This window comes from Cimex lectularius, unplaced genomic scaffold (assembly GCF_000648675.2).
Source record: "Cimex lectularius strain Harlan isolate CLEC.00 unplaced genomic scaffold, Clec_2.1 scaffold254, whole genome shotgun sequence".
In the NCBI taxonomy this organism is placed as follows: domain Eukaryota; kingdom Metazoa; phylum Arthropoda; class Insecta; order Hemiptera; family Cimicidae; genus Cimex; species Cimex lectularius.
Window position 1 is genome coordinate 76,086 of NW_019392818.1, and position 20,779 is coordinate 96,864.

The window sequence follows — 20,779 nt, forward strand, 5'->3', positions numbered from 1 at the left end:
ACTGGAAAATGCATTTATTGACTTTATCAATTCTAAAAATTCTGAATTCTACTCAGACGGAATTAATAAGTTACCAACACGTTGGGAGAAATGTATTGAGAGTATGGGAAATTATTTTGATTAAAGAACATTGCTTTAAAGTAACTAGTTTCTTTTTTTTTGTTTAATACCAAAATCCTGCATTATTTTCCGGACAACCCAATACTAGTGTAAACGTGCGCCTGACGTTATATTATTATAGATAAAAACAAAAAAGTAGGTTAATTTATTTATTTATGAGATATTTATTTATCTCAAATTATTATACTCCAGTGAATTATTGTGTAGACTGCCATAGGGCAGGACCCACCCTCAAATGCCATGTTAATCACACTTTTTGAGTGTGCTGTATATCAGTATTTATTAGCAAAACATAATGTGTATGTACACAAGAGTTAAATAAAATAATTTTAAAAAATATATATATATTTGCCATGATTGTGGGTTTGAATTGTCGCATGGCCTTTTTTATTCGGGAATAAGGAGGAAAATGTTTTAAAGTAGTTCTGAACCCTCTTCAATAACACCACACGTTATGCCCTTCAGTATAACGTATACTTTTTCCACTTTAGTTTTTCTATCAGGGGGTCGCTCGAGGGGAGGGGTCAGGTATTCCAGGGGCGATGGTCGGAATCGAACCCCACGTCTACAAGCATAGTGTCTGACGCCCTAACCTCATGTCTTCCGATGTTGCAATTACTTTTCTTACAGAATTGTAGGTGGAGGAATAATGATTGATGTTAATGAGGAACTAGTATGCGGGGGTTTGGTATCCCCCAAGGACTGTAGCTTTGAGGCTCAGTCTAGTTTTACTATTTTCTTAGTTCAGTTCAACAGACTTGATTTGTCTTTCAAGGAGGAGTTTATTGTCTGTTTTTACTGCAATTTTCTTGCTCATCTCCTTTCACCGGATGCTTCTTATTTAGAGAAAATGCGGTTGTCAGTTTCTTCCTACTCACTGAGTAACCGACGAACGGGTTCTTCGTTGAATATACCCATGTTATAATTTTGAGAAATCTTTGCGATTCGATGAATTTTTATTTAATACAACAATCAATTGACTAGAAATGGAAATTTAATGCCTCAATTTAACAGACAAATTAGATGATGTGTTGTTCGCATTTACCAATCTTTATGTTTGTAACAAACAAATTGATATGAACGTGAAGGAGGTGATGGACTTTGGAACTCGTGGGAGACAAAAGTGCAGAAAGGCTAAAAGGCGGTGGACAGGAGGCATTCCATCGAAAGACTGCGAACAAACCACCTCGAACGTAGCTAATTCAACTTGGCTTGTGAAGAATCATCTTATGGAAAACATCAGGAAAACGGCATTAATCGTGTGAGTTTTTTCCTATTCCATATTTCCTTAATTTTATTCCTTGAGGATTGCGCATACATAAATATTATGAATTCATTTATTTTTAACAATAGTTTAAATACTTCTTAATTATATTTTAAGTTTTTTTATATTGTTTCAAGAATGATTTTATTTTTTTTGTAAAGATTTAAGTTTGAAGATTCATTTTAAAAGAAGGAAGAGTGTAAATATAATTACAAAAAAAAAAGAAATAATTGGAGTGAATAAATTCTGTTTCCCTTACAGTGCCTTTTATTTTTAAATTTTTCCTTTTATTAAAATAATGGTAATAGTAAAAAAAATACAATTATTATTGTAATTGTTAAAATTGTATTTTAATTTCTTCATAAAAAATACCCTAAAGTCTAACATGTTTTAACGGGCTTCTTCCAATTTTTTTGATTGTTAACGAGTCGGAATATTTTCCCCAAAATATTCATTGTCAATATCATTTTTTTTTTTTTTTGTAAATTGTCAAGTTATCTCCAACAATCTGCTAGTAGTTTAATGATGCGAGACTGATAGAAATGTTTGCCTGGCGAAATTTTCAAAACTTCTCTGACAAAACTACAGGGTTTTGGGATTAAATTCAAAAAGAGGGCAAACATTAATCAAACATTGATAACAGCAAAGAAAATTTCCATGTCAAGGTTTACAAGACTGCTGGCTCTCTTAAAAAAAATTACATTGGTTTTTCACTAATTTATTGTTTTTTTTCTTGCCAAAGGTATAAAATGGTAAAACCTGAGATAATAAGAATGTCAGCATAATAACCTTAATAATTAATGAAGAAAGAGCATCATGTTGTTAACAAAAACTTGGGTATTATTTATTTTAGATAACACGTTTAAGAAAGGCAGTATGTTTTGTACTGTAATATTTAAGAGTTTGCAATTTTTCTCAACAAGAGTTTTAACAACAGAACAATTTCAATGAAGAAAAAATAAAATAACAATGTAATTTTAATGCTGGAAGATAAATCTAATGGAAGAAAAGTTTGACTTTCACAAAAGAAAATAAGGGAAACAAGCATATCACATTTTTAGCATTAATTATTCAGAGATCGTGGGATGCGGGCTGGTGAGATGTAGGTTTCAGAAAAACATTCGTGTGCCTCTCAACCCGACACGCAAGAATGGCAATTTCACCGAAGACAAACACTTTGAGCCCTGAAGATGATCTCAATAAAGATCGAAACGTTGACACTAAAAAGAAAATGTTTTTCTGAAACCTACATCACACCAGACCNAACCTTTCTCTACAAGCGGGACACCTGCGCGGGTTTTGACCCAGAAGCAGATGTCCGTGTGTCAGACGGGTATGGCCAATTCTCAACCGAGTTAACACGATCCTTTCATTTCGTTTCAGATTCTCATGAGGCCATCGTTCAGTCGTGCCCTTAACTCGCAGGAGCTTCTCGGACGACCCGGCCCACTGACGCTGCCAACGCTTTCCCACAGCGTTCTTTACTGCTCGCACAGCGTCACCGGGCCGGATCGCCGTAGCTTGGTCTGGAGGGCGAGACACCGAACTTATTACGCTCGTTTTTGAGATTTCATCTCTTTTTCCAAGGCTTATTTAAAAATTGTTTAATAAGAAATACTGACTGATTAAACTGAAATGAATGTAACCGAGAGTTCTTCAATTTACACTGTAAATCTAGATATTTAGTTCTGATAACGGTGGTACGCAATTTTTGAAATAATTAGGAGATTCAAAACTGCCGACTAGAACAATCAAAAAGACCACGACTTAATCCATCAAACACAACGATAAAAAATACTCACACCTACTCAGCCCACACATCTACGACCTCGTAACTAAAACTTCACAGAAATCGCCCAAAACTGAAGATGGCAAAATGCTGAAATGCGTCTGAACAACAAAAATCATCGAGAATAAATATACGAGGATGATTCGTAACTTTTACTAAATAAATGCAACGAAGAGTCAATATATTAACTTCACAATGAGATGTATTTCACTAACACATGTCGAACATGTACGTTACGTAGGATTACCCCTGGGCATGTGCACATAAAGCAACAATAGAGGGTGCAACATTTAAATTATCAGATAACACGAGATTTACTCAAAATTAATCTGAAAATGCCTTAATATTATAAAAATCTCGGATGCATAAATACTTTAACAGTTCAGTAGGTTCCAGGTCATGTAGGAATTTCAGGTAACGAGACACAAGTCACTAGCTAAAAATGAACCAATGGCACGATACATGGACCTCAATCCTTTTGGGCATAAACAAGACATTAATAAAGAGCTAGGATCTTGAGAATTTATCGTACAGTTTGTAATGTTATAGTATACTAAGAGAACACAACAAAATATTCTGGGAACATGGCAGGGTACTTACGGTTTCCATCATCAAGCAATACGAGGTCATCTGCGTAGACCAACAGCTTCAGCTGGGGTTTGATATAATAAAACAATTGTTTCAAATGTTTCTAATATCGGCAAATAATACTAAGAAGCGTATAATAAGTTTAACGTCTTTTATTATGTGACAATTAGTGCTTTTTCTTTATGCAGGTAGCCATCAACATACAGTATATTTCGCAGAAAATGATGCCAAGACAGACACAGGCTATTGACAAGAATTCCGAGTTTACCTTTTTCTTTATCTTGTCGTAGCACGATATCTTGAAGGCTTTTTCGATAATACACATGCCTTCTTTTAGTCCGCAGCAAGATGGTGGGAGGCTTTCTATTTTCCACAATTTCGCTCCGTACACGCTGCAGCAATAAAACGTTTCTTGCAAATAATCAATTTCTTTTTTAAAGCTGTTGTAGGAACTAAATTTTTCTCCTAGCTTCTTTTCCATATCGGAGGTTACAACTTTTATCATGATGAAAGCCACGATGCATAGAGTGATTTGAAGAAAGATCATAATATTCATCATGTATATGTATATTGTCAGGAAAAAATTATTTCTTTTCGCGGCTCCGTACATGCCGAACAAAGAGATCGCAAGAAGCACTAGACCAACACATATGCCAAGGATGCTGATATTGTATAGTGTTTTGTTCAAAAATGGGTCAACCCCCCCAGAGGTGCAAAGGTGTTTAATGCCACAACCGATAATCACAATACTCAAAAATAAAATCAGGCCGTTTACAATAATGAGGATGAACGCCTTCGGATACATCTTGAAATTATTTCAGTTTAGCTCGTATTGTAAAATTGTTTTTACAGTTGTATCTCCCAACAAACTTCTATGCGTGCGGTCCACGTATCTGGCAATCAGTTATGCAGCATACTTAGAAGGATAATTTGAAAAACTGAAAAAAAGAACAAAGATCTCACTAACTACTACTGGATTTGATAAAAAAAATTAAACAAATTAAAATGAACATACGGACTATAAAATTGAACGATGAGTTTTCTAATTAAAAAGTCGATCGTACGTTGAATTTTTTTTATTTTTGTACCATTACATATGTCTCTTTTTTCTAAATTTCGCCACCTTCCACCGTTCAGCGAGTGTCTAGGGAGCCGTATCGGGAACCATTCCTGGTTCCACCTGGTTTACCACAACTCCTCAAGCTGCTAGTTCCTTTTCGCGGCCTCGTGGAGGTTCACAAATTCAAATTTAATTAAACCGGACTAAGGTTGACATTCGTAAACCAAGAGATAAAAACAATCGGAGATATAAGTCGTATGATAATGCCGTGCAAAAGAGGCAAGAATGGAAAGAAAAGAGAAAATATAGCAATGTGTGGTGATTAGTGACCGTTAATCGATAATTATTCAGAAATCGTGAGATGCGGTCTGATGTGATGTAGGTTCCAGGAAAACATTTTCTTTGTCGTGCCAACGTTTTGATCTTTATTGACATCATCTTCAGGGCCTGGGATGTACAAACATTGTTTACATTTAACAAATACATGTAGGCTGTGGAAAAAAGTGAATATATACAATGCAAAATATATATTTTTTTATATTCAAAAAAGCCCAGAAGATGATCTCAATAAAGATCGAAACGTTGCCACGATAAAGAAAATGTTTTTCTGAACCCTACATCACACCAGACCGCATCTCACGATTTCTGAATAATTAGAAAATATAGCTTTCAAACTTAAATTATTGTTATTTCCACCAACCCTAACATTACATAGCGTATAATTAGCGAATGTATCAACATTATAATTATACCTTTATACTTTAGGTAGGTAGGTAAAATATGAGCTTCTATTTACATAAAGGTGATTTTTTTTTTTTTTTTGGGTGGGGTTAGTCCGGAAGTAAACAGTCCTTTCTTCTCACGACCTGAGTCGTTCTATCTGTACCTCCTGACAGAAGTCGGCACGTTTCTGCCTCTGCTTTGCCCATCTTGTTAAGATGATAGATAAGAGGGCAGTGGCCGGTACTGATACCAATGGTTTTCATCAAATCCTGCCTGCTGAGAGAGAGAGAGAGAGAGAGAGAGAGAGAGAGAGGGAGAGAGAAAGCGAGAGAGAGAGAGAGAGAGAAAAAGAAAGAGAAAGAGAGAGAGAAAGCGAGAGAGAGAGAGAGAGAGAGAGAGAGAAAGCGAGAGCGAGAGAGAAAGCGAGAGGGAGAGGGAGAAAGAGAGAGAGAGAGAAAGAGGGAGAAAGAGGGAAAAAGAGAGAGAGAATGAGAGAGAGAGGAGAGAGAGAGGAGAGAAGCGAGAGAGAGAGAGAGAGAGAGAGAGAGGGAGGGAGCAAGAGAGAGAGAGAGAGAGGGAGAGGGAGAAATGGAGAAAGAAAGAGAGATAGAGGGAGAGAGAGAGTGAGAGAGAGAGAGCCTACCTGTGTGTCCTTCTCTACCATATTTAACCTATCTGAGAGTTAGGTTTTATATTATTACTGTTTTTTTTTTTTTTTTCTGGTGGGCAGCTTTCTTACTTTTACTCGAAGTAGTTTTCGACCTTATAAACAATGACATCGTCCTACCTACGAGTAGGCGTTATTTGTGCTACCTTTCTATTGATAGGTGACTCGCGTTTTTTCAACGATTTTGAAACAAATCTTTGCATTTTTTAATGTGTTTATGTATTTCTAACATTCAGCGAAAGGCCGCGAGTATTTGTCGAACTTATTTTCAAAAATTGGGGATTTGAAAGTCCATAGTTACCAACGTTTTTACAACCATTTTTGAGGGACTCAAGTACGTCGTAAAAGACCGGCTCAACCGAACATCCCTTTAAAAATTGTATTCAATATTTGTGCAATAGTTGAAAATATTAAATGCAAAAGGCATAGTTCTAGTTAAATTTAGAAAATTATTTCAATTAATTAATCTTTATGTTAGGTTTTGGGTGAAATGAAAAAGTTAGCATCATGAGCGGGATTCGAACCCACGACCTTCGGCTAAATACGCCGCTACTCTACCACTTGAGCTATCAATTAGATTATAGATCTAATCTAATAGATCTAACTAGATCCACTCGGACGCCAACTTCCCATCTCAACCCACCTTTCGAATTTATTGACCAACTATAATAGATTATAAGACTAGACAATAGGAACTACCATAATTGTTTAATTCTATTATATTTCGTAGTCCGATTGACCCAATAACTTCTTTCAATTAATTAATCCTTATGTAAGGTATTGGCTGAAATGAAAAAGTTACGTGTGGGTTCGAATCCCGCTCGTGACGCTAACTTTTTCATTTAAGCCAATGTGATAGAATTAAACAATTATGGTAGTACCTATTGTCTAGTCCTATAATCTTTTTTCTAAATAACATAAAATGTCTTGTTTTAGGAACCTTTTAAACTTTTGACAATTGAATACTCCCATAACACCAAGTATATGTCACCATAAATTCAACTTTGGCTCAAAAGGCAAACATAACTAAAAGAGTCGGATATTGTTATGTAAATGTGGGGTGAAATGTTTGAGTCCCGATGTAATTCACATAACTCAACTAATGAACCACTGATTAGGGAAATGCATACCTTAATCTTATAAATTAATTGTAAAAAATAAAATACTACACAAACAATTAAAACTGCCAATTGGTGATTTGTTGAAAATTTCCTGGTTGTTTATGGATGGAATATGTATTAATACCTTTATTTTTTGAACACTTCTCAAACGAAGGGAAACGTTTAGAATACCCCAACCCCCTTCATGGTTTTTAAATAGAAATAACTTGTTAAAACATAAAAATAAAATGGCAACTGATATTTGAACATAAATCGTGTCTATAAGTTTATTTCATTTTTCTATATCATTCGTTTTTGTACAATATGAAGAAAAGAAGTAAATTTCGTTAAATTTGGGAGCCATTTTAAAAAAAATTAAATTCCGTGATCGTTTCAAAAAGTTGTTTTAGTTGAGCACAGAATTCAAATATGTCTGCACAATTTGGCACATGCACTTAGGTAAAATTTATATTCTTTCCGATTTACTTGAGGCTTAGGTTAGCAAGTTCGATTCCTAGTTAACATAGACACAGCACATAATCATGTATAGCATGGAGTGTTGTAAGAAGGAACTGGTTTTAAGTTTTGAGCCCAAAGTTGACAAAGAAACGTTCCAATTGATTGTTGGTTAGAGTTTACTACCAATTCATCAACATTCAATAAAAGGAAACATTCGTGGAATGGTTGATCACTGCTTTTCTAAAGTGTCTTTATCATAGCATGTAAAAAGCATACTTTAACATACATATAACATAAAAATGCAAAAGAAATAACGTTGTGTATTGTTATGGCCAACCGAATTAATATAACAACACAGCTCATATCAAGGGGTCGCAAAAGTTCTGAATGAGTAGAATTCTCTCAAAGACCATGCTGTTCAAAAACCTACACTTCAAATAATATATAAAAAATGGTTAATAATACAATTTTATGTTTCACTTCATTCAGCACCTAAATTTGTATGAAACGAAATTTCTAAAAGTTTGATATGATATAACTTTCCACTGGTAAGGAAAAACGTTCCCCGATTGTAATTTTATGGGTTTTTTTTCTTTTCTTTGGGGTCACTGGTGACCAAAGTCTCCCTACTGCGACCTAAAAGAACGATTGAGGAATTATTTATTTCTTCCTTTCTTTATTTCCAAACCTTGAAAAGGGAAACCTTTAAGGTAGTTTAGGACATTTTCGAGTTTCTTCGCTTTTTTTTTAAATTTTTTGTTTGGTTTACACTACAGAACTTGGAGCTACAACCAATATTTGGTAAATAATAAAAAAACATAATAAAATATTAAAGTTAACTTTTATTACGTTTCGTGGTCCGCATGACCAAATAAATTTTTTTCAATTAATTACTATTTAATTAAAGTTTTGGTTGAGGTAAAACCTGAAAAATGGCAAAAAGATGGGAAATTCAAAAAAAGGTGGGGTTGGGATGGGAAGTTAGTGTCCGAGTGGATCGACGTCTCGATAGTTCAAGTGGTAGAGCAGCGGCGTATTTTGCCAAAGGTCGTGGGTTCGAAACCCGCTCGTGACACTGACTTTTTTATCTCAACCAAAACCTTCATTGAATATTAAAGTTAACGACACGACCGGAATTCGGGGACCGCGGTAGCCGAGTGGTTAGCATGAGAGACTCTCACGCCGCGGTCGTGGGTTCGATTCCCACCGTTGCCCCTGGCCCTTTTTTCCCAATAACCCCCCAAATTTGAACACACATATACGAATTTGTCACATGGCTAATATGCAGTTCATAACGCCAAAAAAAAAAAAAAAAAAAGCGGGATTCGAACCCACGACCTTCGGCTGGGTTCGAATCCAGCTCGTGACGCTAATTTTTTCATTTCAACCAACACCTTACATAAAGATTAATTGAAAGAAGTAATTTGGTCAATCGGACCACGAAATATAACGGATTTCATAAATATTAAATGTCCTTATAGTTACATGATTGCTTTTCCGCTAAAACCCCGAAACCCAAAAATTTATAGTACAAAAAATCCTACCCAAAATTTATTGAGATAACAAAGTTATGTTTGTTTATTGTGATATTGGTCCCAGCAGAAAGATCTTTCTCCAAACCAGGGCTCATTTTAAACAAAACTAGTAACAAATTTACAGCTGCATCTTGGAAAACTCTTTAATCAACCATTTTGGTCTGCCTATCCTTCCTTTGGTCTGTGAGACACTTTTCGGCATTTCGCCATCTGAAGAGGTTTGGTCTGTATGATTTTTGGGAAATCGAATCTGTTATATAGTCGTGAGAGTTGGCGGGAGTTGTTTTCCGTTTCTTTAGTATGTTAGTTCTGAGTGTTTTTTGATTGTTCCAATCAGTCTTTGGGGATCCAATCGTCGGGTCTTTTGGTGTAGTGTTTTGTACGGTGAAATTAATATGTGTGAACTATCATTACTTTGTGCGTGTGTTTATCCATTGGGCGCCGACGGTTTACAACCATAATAGTTGGAAGCATTCGGAGAAAAGGGTAAATGGTCAATTTCATAGAGACATGTTTGCCTTGTAAATTGAATCACATAACCAAAAGGGTTTACAAGTTGACCAGAAGAGTCTCACTTTATGATAGCTTTCTGTGGGAAAAGCGGTTGAGCCGAATCGATAAGCAATCCGAAAGGGAAACAAGGGACTATTTCTATGTTTCAAGCATCGTTATTTTAGGCTCAAGTTGATATTTTCTGACAATGTTCCTTATAAATTCCTAAGGGTTAAATCGTTTTTACCGAGAGTCAAATGAATCATTGATGCTTACGATGTCACATTCATTTATCTGCTTAATCATTTTAAGTCCTAGAAAAACGTTTAAAAATCAAAAGTTCTCTGAATAAATGATGTGCGCATAACACATAAAAATTAAACAAACATATTGTATTTAATCGAGTGGATCGAAGTCACGATAGTTAAAGTGGTAGAGCAGCGGCGTATTTAGCCGAAGATCGTGGGTTCGAATCCCGCTCGTGGCACTAACTTTTTCATTTGAGCCAATACCTTACATAAAGTTTAATTAATTAAAGGAAGTTAGTTGGTCAATCGGACCACTAAACATATTGGATTTAATAAGTACAACGAAATCTAAATTCACTAACAGCTCCCCGTGGCCACTTGATAAGTCGCCGAGAATCGAACCCTGATTACACGACATTTGAAAAATGGCAAAAAGGAGGGAAAATTCGAAAGGTAGGTTGAAATGGTGCGTTGGTGTCCGAGTGGATCGAAGTCGCGATAGCTCAAGTGGTAGAGCAGCGGCGTATTTAGCCGCAGGTCATGGGTTCGAATCCCGCTCGTGGCACTAAGTTTTTCATTTCAATCAATACCTTACATAAAGATTAATTGAGTGAAAGAAGTAATTTGGTTAATCAGACCACGAAATATAATGGATTGTATTTAATCTTTACTAATGTGTATGTGATTTCCCCCTTTGAATAGCATGGTTTATAGGTTAATTAATCTTTAATGGGGAAACTGTATGCTTTAATTTATTAAATCACTATCTATTGGAATGTGATAGCTGTCATTTAAATTACTGAAAACTACTTCCGAGTCTTTGCAAAATAAATCAGTCATATTTTCAAATCTTTCACTAATGACGGTCGGTGGAGTGGTTTGCAAATGTTGGATTTCCACTCCTCGTCAGGACCAAGTTGATTCTGCAAATGTGATATACAACTCCCGATGGAGTCGACTCGTTTTCGAATGGATGAGGCTAACGATGCCACAGGTAGAAAAGTTTCCACGTCGGGCCGGGCAAAAGTTACTTTACCCCGGTAAATTTTACGCCATTTTCTAAATAGAGCCTAAAAGAAGTTCAAATAAAACTCACAGCGTTGTATGCTTTGCGTTATTAATTAGGAGAAAATACAGTTTCAGCGGAAAACAATGTGCAGCCACCTCGCTTCGTACTACACGCTCTGGAAATGTAAACGAGTGATTATTTTTACAAATGAGCACCGCCAGTTGTACTTTGTTTGGGAAAAAGCCACGAAACAATGGGGGCCAATCTGACAATAATTTTCTCTCGGACGGACTCTATTTCTCGGAAAAATATTTTTCCTCCTATTCATAATTCCCTTTTAAAAAAATTCTGTGTTCATTTCCTCTGCATACATGCATATTTTCATTATTAACTGTTTTAGGTAAAAGGCTGTTTTATTTCATGCACATCTCTAACCGTTTGATTAAAAATATTTCTTTAAATGGTGTGATGTAGGTTTCAGAAAAATATTTTCTTTATCGTGCCAACGTTTCGATCTTTATTGAGATCATCTTCAGGTCTCAAAGTGTTTGTCTTCGGTGTAGATGTGTCATTCCTGTCTATAGTGTTGAGAGTGGCACACGAACAGGAATGACACATCTGCACAAAAGACAACAGCTTTGAGCCCTGAAGATCGAAACTCAATTAATTAAGGTTTTTAGTTCAGACAAAAAAGTCAGTGTCACGAGCGGGATTCGAACCCACGACCTTCGGCTTGATACGCCGCTACTCTACCACTTGAGCTATCGAGACCTCCGAGGAGGCCCAGGGCAATCTCAACACGACACGCAAGAATGGCACACTTACGCAGAAAACAAACACTTTGAACCCTGGAGATGATCTCAATAAAGATCGAAACGCAACGAAAAGAAAATGTTTTTCTGAAACCTACATCACACCAGACCGCATCTCACGATTTCTGAATAATTATCGATTAACGGTCACTAATCACCACACATTTGTCATAATTTTAAATATCACAACAAAAATGGAGAGAGTCCGTTCTAAATCCTACACCAAGAAATTAATTTTTTACACAAATATTTATAGTTACAGCATAGATTTTTATGCATTAAAAATACTCAAATATGCCATCTAAAAATATTAAAATATGCACGATTAATGACAGAGATATCACTAATAATTCAATAATTTCTTTTGAATATAATCATTTCTCTTAGTTTTCTTAGTTTAGTGCATATTCCTTTTAAATGTAAATAGAAAAATTTCAGTCACATAACACATATAGTTATAAAGAGCACTATCACTAAGTGTTAAGTTTCAAAAAGACACTGATTTTCTTCTACAACCCAACTACTCAGAAAAATTAATTTTTCAGGAAAGGCAACAAATTGAACCCAAAAATAGGGGTCTCAAGAAAGAGCCAATTTTTTTCAAGAGAACTATTGGGTCGGTTTGTTTACGACTTTTTTTCCTAGAAAGGAAACAAATCAGAATCAAATTTTCTTTTTCCTCTCATGTTGTCATTTGTATAGGTTTTTTGTTTTCTAAGTAATCAAAACAATTACAGCTTTGATATATTCTTCAAATATGTGCAGAATAAAATTTTAATCATTGTACCACGGATTCGGGGAAATATCTGATCACTGTTGTTAGCAAAAATATCACGTAATTGCATACAAATCTAGGCTCTACTTATAATATTAGCTAACTTTAGCCGTCACATAGTAAATAGCTTGCTCCTTTTCCTAGACTAGGACTAGGAACTGCCTAGAATATCTCAGTAAAGGAATGCAAAATCAATTAAAAAATGTTCTATCATACGGTAATTTTCATAATGCTCAAATACCCGTTGGATGTCGCGGTCTTGGGATCAAAATTAATTTACAATATTCCCAAATTAAGGTTAAAAAATTCTATTTCAATTCCGGATCGTAACTCAGAGCCGTCGCTCAATTATAAATTTTATATTTCAATATCTACGATGCCCATGCTACTGCTAGCTAATAAATACACCTTTGACCTAGTAACCAAATGACTTAGCAAAGGAGGTTAAAATATGTTTAAAAAACAATTAATTAAGGTTTTTTAGTTGAGATGAAAAAAAGTTAATGGCACGAGAGGGATTCGAACCCACGACCTTCGGCTAGATACGCCGCTGCTCTACCACCTGAGCTATCGTGACTTCGATCCACTCGGACATCAACTCCCCATCTCAACCCCAACTTATGAGTTTTCCCTCCTTTTGCCATTTTTCATTTTTCTCGTGCCATTAACTTTTTTTCATCTCAACTAAAAAACCTTAATTAATTGTCTTGTATCAATTGGTCAAGCGGACCACGAAAATAGTGAATTTATGTTTAAAAAATTGATATTCGTTTGTTGTACCCCACAAAAACCTCTTTAAATTTTTGGGAACATCAAAAAAGAATTTTGCCCCCCAAAATGTTCGCCTTCAAAGCATGGGATTTTTTTTTTTTTTTTTTTTGAAAAGCACAAAAATAATGATAATTTTCAAACGTCTCTACCGATCCACAAGAAACTTTAGAGAACCATTAATCCTTATAAACTACATTACACCTACAAACTTGGCCTCGTAAATCGTAAATCAATTAGAACTGGAGATATAAAATTCTTCGAGAAGTTTTTCTTGATTACATCCTTATTTTTCCCCTTATAATGACATAGCATCTAAATCTTGTTGGCGTAGGCTTAAAGACGAACAAGCCACTTGTCCAGCGGTTGTCACAACATTTGGAATTTGGATAAAATCCAAGTTATAATTTTTTTTAAATTTTAAGTTAATATTTGAAATTAAAAAAAAACAGACCCCGGCAAACCCAGACCAAAAACGTATATTTTTTCTTTGCAATGAAGAACCTTATCGAATGGTTTTACACGATGCTTAAAACTAACCCCAATTTTTTTTTCAAAAATATTTTTTTAACGGTGGTACTTTACTTAAAGGTCTTTCGGTTTTTGTATGTTTTTATATATTTAACTTATTTAAAACGACCCTGCATACAATGTTTCAGCCTAGATAAAATAGCTATTTGACTGATGTAACCTTGAAATAAAAGCACAACAAAGACAGAACACCATATTTCAACTAATTATGCTTACATATATATATATNGGCAAGAACACACGTATCTAATATCTTTTGACCTTGTGTCGCCATAAAAAGAATAATTAAAATCGGTTGATACATCTGTAGCCTCCTCTTGTCTTGTTATAAATGGCAAACCAGTCGATAGATAATTTATATACCACTATAAATCATGCATATCCATGGTAACACTAATTTATTCAAGGAATAGGTTTAACGTAATCACATGCTTCTATTGCATATAATTATGTTGTCTTTATTCAACGAAACCGGGTACAACTATATTGAACAAATAAATTACCCTCTTCCACTATGGGAAGATGGGACACATCGAGCGATCTCTCTTCTATTTTTTTTTCTTCTTTAAGTGAATTACGAGTGTATTTCAATTACGAGGTTATATGATCTGGTTTTTAAAAATGCCGATTTGTATGTATGACGAATTTGAATGCAGGGGCGCTGGTTTCGAACCCGAGATCTTAAATTACGTGATAAACGCTGTGTCAACGCCTTAACATTTGAGGCACCGTCGCCTCTGGAAGTTCTTTAACCATAATATTAGTCTATTGTACTTTCGGTGTTGTAAAAAGTGTGGTGAAAATAGACAATTATTTTGTTTTATGGTTGTTGCTTTAACACGAAAAGAAAAGAAAAATTAAAAACAGCACAATAAAAAAAATGAATGGATTAAAATTGATTTGACAGTAGCATGTCAGGTAATGTAGATCATCTTGAATAATTGATAGCACAGAAGAACTTTATATGTTTCATTTTTGTTGTCGCATTTGCAAAAGTTTCCATCAAAAGGTTCTTCTTTACAATTAGACAAACGAACAAAAGTATACGATTCTCAGCATCAGGCTATCGGAGTGCCATCTGCTATCCATGCCTATGATAGATATTCAAGAAATTGCATGAATCCGGTCCAACGTGGGTGTAAGTTGCACCAAATTAGTTCAGAAAAGGTATAGACGGGTAGAATGGTAAATTACATCTTGACATCGAGACCGTACCGGAAAACCAAAATACCGGAAGAGCCCAAAGCGGAGCCGGCGAGTTATACCGCTATCTCTCAGAGCCGTTCCGGTCCTCCTTTCCATTTCACCGCAATGTATTTCCAGAGATCGCGTTGGAGAACTTAATTAACAGAACATTTAAGGAATTGGAAATTTGGTGCAATCCGTGTATACATCACATGCTGGTAACTGGTTCTGATTATGATTCCTAGATACCAATACTCTACAATTCAATGAGGTTTCATAAGCTGAACCATCTATTACTGGAACAATTCAAACATTTTTATGGGAATTTATCTTTTCCGAGTTGAAGTGATCTACGAACGGATAGGTTCTGTCCAGTCTCTCAGACCGAGATAGCAGGTACGTAGACTTGATCTCTAGAGAAATGATATCCTTTAAACCATCGATCAGTTTAAAACCTGTACCCATTTTCCATTTAAAAAGTTTATCAAGCGCCCCATGGGAAAGAGAGAGAAAGAAGAATTCAAGAAACTTGAATTGATAACCCTATGGACTCAAGGGACGCATCATTGTCATGGTTTGTCAAACGGATGTTTATTATGCAGTTTAGAGCATGCCTAGATTTACCTAAGGGCTTTAACCCGGATCATCATGATAATTCTTAGGGGTTTGAACTGATTTCTCTAGGGGAAGCCACTTGAAAATTCAAGTTCTCCTTTAATGTTGAGATACGGTGGACGAGTCTATTTTAAGCAGGTTGCTGGTAGAGTCCCTGCGTACAGAGGAGTGCAAATTGATTGGTTGCTGTTTTAAAGTCGGAAACGGTAAAAAACTGGTCGAACATAGTGGAAACTTCAGTTAACTACAGGCAAAAACTACAATGCTCTTTTTATTACAAGATACGGCATTGAATTCTAGACTAGTGATGTTGACATGCTTCAAAAGAAAGCGAGAGTGGTTCTTGGGTGGGGATGTTGGGACAATTGTTCCTCAAAGTTTAAACAGCTCGTTGTAATTACAATTCCTGGATTAACATGGATTAAATATCTTCAAACATCACATAAATATTGTCTCCGACCACTGAGACAAGTTTAAAACTCGTGTCATAATAATAAATTAACCTGTCCAAGCCACCACACCATACTTTTTGCGGTTTTTAGTTTGTAATCCATGGTCAAAATTAACAATAAAATGTATTAACTAATTGAAATTAAAGACAACCAAGATTTTTTTTTAAATTGCTATACCTTACTTCTTTTAATGATTTAAATTAATATATTTCAATTAATTAAGGTTTTGAGTTCAGATAAAAAAATCAATGTCACGAGCGGGATTCGAACCCACGACCTTCGGCTAGATACTCTTCTACCACTTGAGCTATTGTGACTTCGATCCACTCGGACACCAACTTCCCATCTTAACCCCACCAAAATTTGCCCTCCTTTTTGCAATTTTTGATGAGATGGGAAATTGGTGTCCGAGTGGATCGAAGTCACGATAGCTCAGGTGGTAGAGTAGCGGCGTATCAAGCCGAAGGTCGTGGGTTCGAATCCCGCTCGTGACATTGACTTTTTTATCTCAACTAAAAACTTTAATTAATTGAAAGATATTATTTGATCAACGGACCGCGAAAACTAGTGAATTGAATGATTTAAATTAATACTAAGTATTTCATTTGATTAGAAGTGATTCATGTCGTAAAAGAATTACAGACTGGGGAAAAAGACATACAGGCAAATTAATCAGATATATACACAGGAATCAATCCATTAAACACTATGAAACATAAAAAAGAAAAGAACTGACGAATACAATAACCTAGAAACAAAAGCCCAGACTTAATCCATCAAGACCGAGGAGAGAACAAAGATAACGTACCTTTCACTTTTTGTACGCGTTTGAAAAGAAAACGACTGACAAAAAACTACGTATAAAGATGACGAAACGCCAAAACACGCCTGACAGACAAAACAAGAGAGGATAAGCATCGTGCAGGATGATAGACAACAATTCACTTCAATATTTACCTTTATAAATTTATTAGTTTCCCGACGATGGAAAATGTATCCAGGACTGATTTAAGAGGTTTCCGCATTGAAATTTAACGAGATCCCAAGATAATTTCCTTTTGTTGTTATCCACGCTAAATATTCATACAATGAATATTTTATCATTTCACTTTTAAATTATAAAATCATGACTTTCTGGCGAAAGGAGTCAGATAACAAGTCTTGTTTACCGGCGGGAACGCTTTTAAGAAAATTGCTTCATACACCCTTTTCATTCACTTTTCACGACAAAATCAACATGTCTTTTTAATTGGATTAATTATTTAAATAGTTTTAAATAGTTTAATATACATTTTTTATGGCGAGCTACTGACAATGTAGTCATATAGGCCGATGGGGTACTCAATATTCCATCTTCCCCCTCATTTCATTCACACAGCAAAAAACAAATAAATACGCACATACACACTGTAGAGATACATAATAAATGTATATAATATACAGGGTTTCTTTTTTATATGGCCGGCTGAATTTCACTTGAACCAATGACGCTATAAAAAAAATACGTGTTTAATATTTTTTAGTTTAGGTTCAATTTTTTACCTTTTTGCGGAGAAAAATTATACAGTGGACCTCAGGCCAAAATATCAAATACGACCTGACACAACATTTTAAAGGATTGTTTTCGCTGAAAACAATGGTGCAATCGGATTTTAATTGGGTCGAAAACGACAAAGTTATGGCAAAAAGTTTGAAAAAAACGCATTTCGTTTGTTTCGTTATTAATTCCAATAATTTGCTTCTGCACTAAAGTAAACATAATTGTCTTTATTCTTTACATTCTGTCATTGTTTTTCAAACACGCATTTAGTTTTCTTCAGCCTCCCAAATCGACATTTTTGCATGGAACGTTAGACGCCTGTCATAATCAGAGTCCCGAAGTCCCTGGACAACAAGAAAGCGATACGGCTTAAAAAGTCCGGAGTAAATCTCTAATTTTATTCTGTGAAAAATCTAAAAACCCTTCCAACATTTCCTCGTTGAAAGATAAATATTTATATATAAACAAATTAAAAATATTAAACATGAATTTTTTGGTTTTTTGATAAAATCACTGGTTGAAGAGAAATTTAGTCGGGCCACCTAAAAAGGACACCCTCTGTATAATATTTATTTCCTTAAAAATCGGAATGGAGGACCGAACAACCCACTCTCTTCACTGCCCAAGAGCTAGTTTTATGTCGACCAAGAACTACTCGACCAAGTCTGACAAACTGAGCAACTTTTCACCACAAAGTACCCGGGTTTTGATCCAAAAGCAGGAATCCATGTGACAGTCGGGTGTAGCCTATCCTCAGCCGGGTTAACAGGATCCATCCCTTTCGGTCCAAGAGAACCAATGTTCAGACATGCTATTTGCAATAGCCGGACGATCCGGCCATCACCATTATTGTTTGCTTTCTTTCTAAATTTATTTATATTTGTGTTAAGTTCAGCAATAAGTAAAAGTTAAGTTTTAAATTTACTAATTTAATTAATTTCGGGAAACAAAGAGACATTTTCATAGTAACCATACAAGCTTCGTAGTTTCCTCATTTTATTATCTCAATAACAAATTTATATCTCGTTTTATTTTCGTAATTGTATACATAAAAATTTTATATACAAATGAAGGAAAACGGATTTTATGTATGAAATATGGTATTTTATTTCTAAGAAGTTTTATTACCATACTTTTAGCTTATTTTTTGTCACTTATTGGCTTTATTTTTTTCCAGGGCCCTTGTCAATAGGAGATTAACTTAATAAAAGATTGCTCCGTCAAACTAGGCTTTGTGAGTATTGAAATTTTATTTATTCCCCATACAGCACATCGACATAGCGTAAAGCAAATTATTAAATACCTCGATATGGATAGAATTTTTAATACTTTCCATTTAAATATTTCTTTCTCTTCAAAATTAATGGGAAAACGATAAAATGTTGTATTATAGGGTATCTATAGTCCCAATACAAATTTTAAAAAAGGAAAATGAAACAGTAACTTGATAAGTCCGCTCCGATGTTTTAACTGATTTCGCTGATATCCGGGACCATGAAATGTTTTGCTATTTGCTAAGCACTTAAAAAACTCTGGTCAAAGAAAAACGAAAAATTACCTTATTAAATACAACTTTTCCTCCTGTGGTCTGTGATGTTATGAACCTGTGATAATTACGGATCATTCATTGAATGATGACATGCCAATGTCATTGGTGAATTTAATTCGTTCAGTGGTTATTTTTGTAAGTTGTGTTAGCTTTTTCGCGTATTCAGTTTACTTTCCATCCAGTTTGATTGTTTGTGGAGCTAAATGAGCTTTTTCTCGCTTCTCCTTGCATACATTATTTACCATTGGAGGTAAATTTAGCAGTATTTCTATGGTAATTAGTAGGGTTGTTTTCATTGCTCCTGGATAGGTTTGCCATGATGAAGTGAGTTCACATGTTTTGATTTAGGCATCTCTTCTTTGTTCATATTATAATGGATGAAAGGTATGATCTATCTGTTGTGTTAGAAAAGGCCAATATAAATCAAAATATGATCATTTTTGTTCTTTTTACACCCTTTATTTTGACATATTTCATTTTTCATGTTACAAAAATAAAAACGACCCAGGCTATGAATGTCATTTCAGTACTTTATCTGCAAATAGGGTTGTGGGTAATATACCTTTTCTTATTTATTTTCCAGTCAATCAAAACAAAGTCAAAATTCTTGTCAAAAAAGGAAGATTTATGGCAGACAATACCGGTGTGGAATGATAAGAAAGGTCGTTTTATCATCCTTTGGGTCGTGGTACGGGAGCCTCGTTTGGTTAAGGATGGTTCCGCGGAGAGTAACTCAAGGTGGAATGGGAAATGTTCTTTGCTGAAACGGCTTGAATTTCGATGGAATCAGCTCCTACCATCTCAGAAAGAACAGTTAAATTTAGTTATTAATTTCTTTTTAACCGGATCATTTTATATCTTAACGTGTTAAACGTATCCGAAATCTTGTAATAGATTATTTTATGTTTGCAAAAATCTAGTTAAAAATCCATCGTGACGCCTTTGATTCCTACATATCGAACCTCAGCCGCAAGAACGGAAAACATCACATTCCACTCTATCGCCATCATCGAGATGATGGATTACGTGCCAAGACCGATCTAAAAGGAACAGTCCCGGTTCGACGATGTTTCAAACGAAAGTCTGTGCGGTGATTACTGTTTTTTCGTTATTACTAGCACGGTTTTCTGGTCTTCTAATAATTCTTCAAACATCTAGAAGAAAACTTTTCCCTGGGATTATAAAATGTGTTTGCGCTAGTCAGTCAAAGCGCCTGCTAATGTAAGCGATTGACTAGGTAATATTACAATATCATCTGCATAATGTAGACAGCGCATAATTAAATCGTATTTACACTGCCTACGTATTCATGATTTAGACAAATGTGAACAATAATGGCGAATCAATGGGCCGGATTGTCCGAGAAGCTCTTGCATGTCAAAAGTATGACTGAGCGATGGCCATCCGATGGTCCGAAACGCAAGGAAAATGTCGTGCTCACAAGTGAAAGGATATGCCATATCCGATCGACACACGGATACCTGCTTGCAGAAACAAG

General features: G+C 35.2%; 1 protein-coding gene and 1 non-coding gene across 2 annotated transcripts in view; both read left to right on the forward strand.

Annotated features, from left to right (window-relative positions):
• Positions 1-20,779, forward strand: part of LOC112127422 — a 215,031-nt gene that overhangs the window by 37,231 nt on the left and 157,021 nt on the right. The gene's annotated exons all lie outside the window — the stretch shown is intronic.
• On the forward strand, positions 16,614-16,686 carry Trnad-auc. The gene has a single exon. It is a non-coding gene; the product is annotated as a tRNA-Asp (tRNA).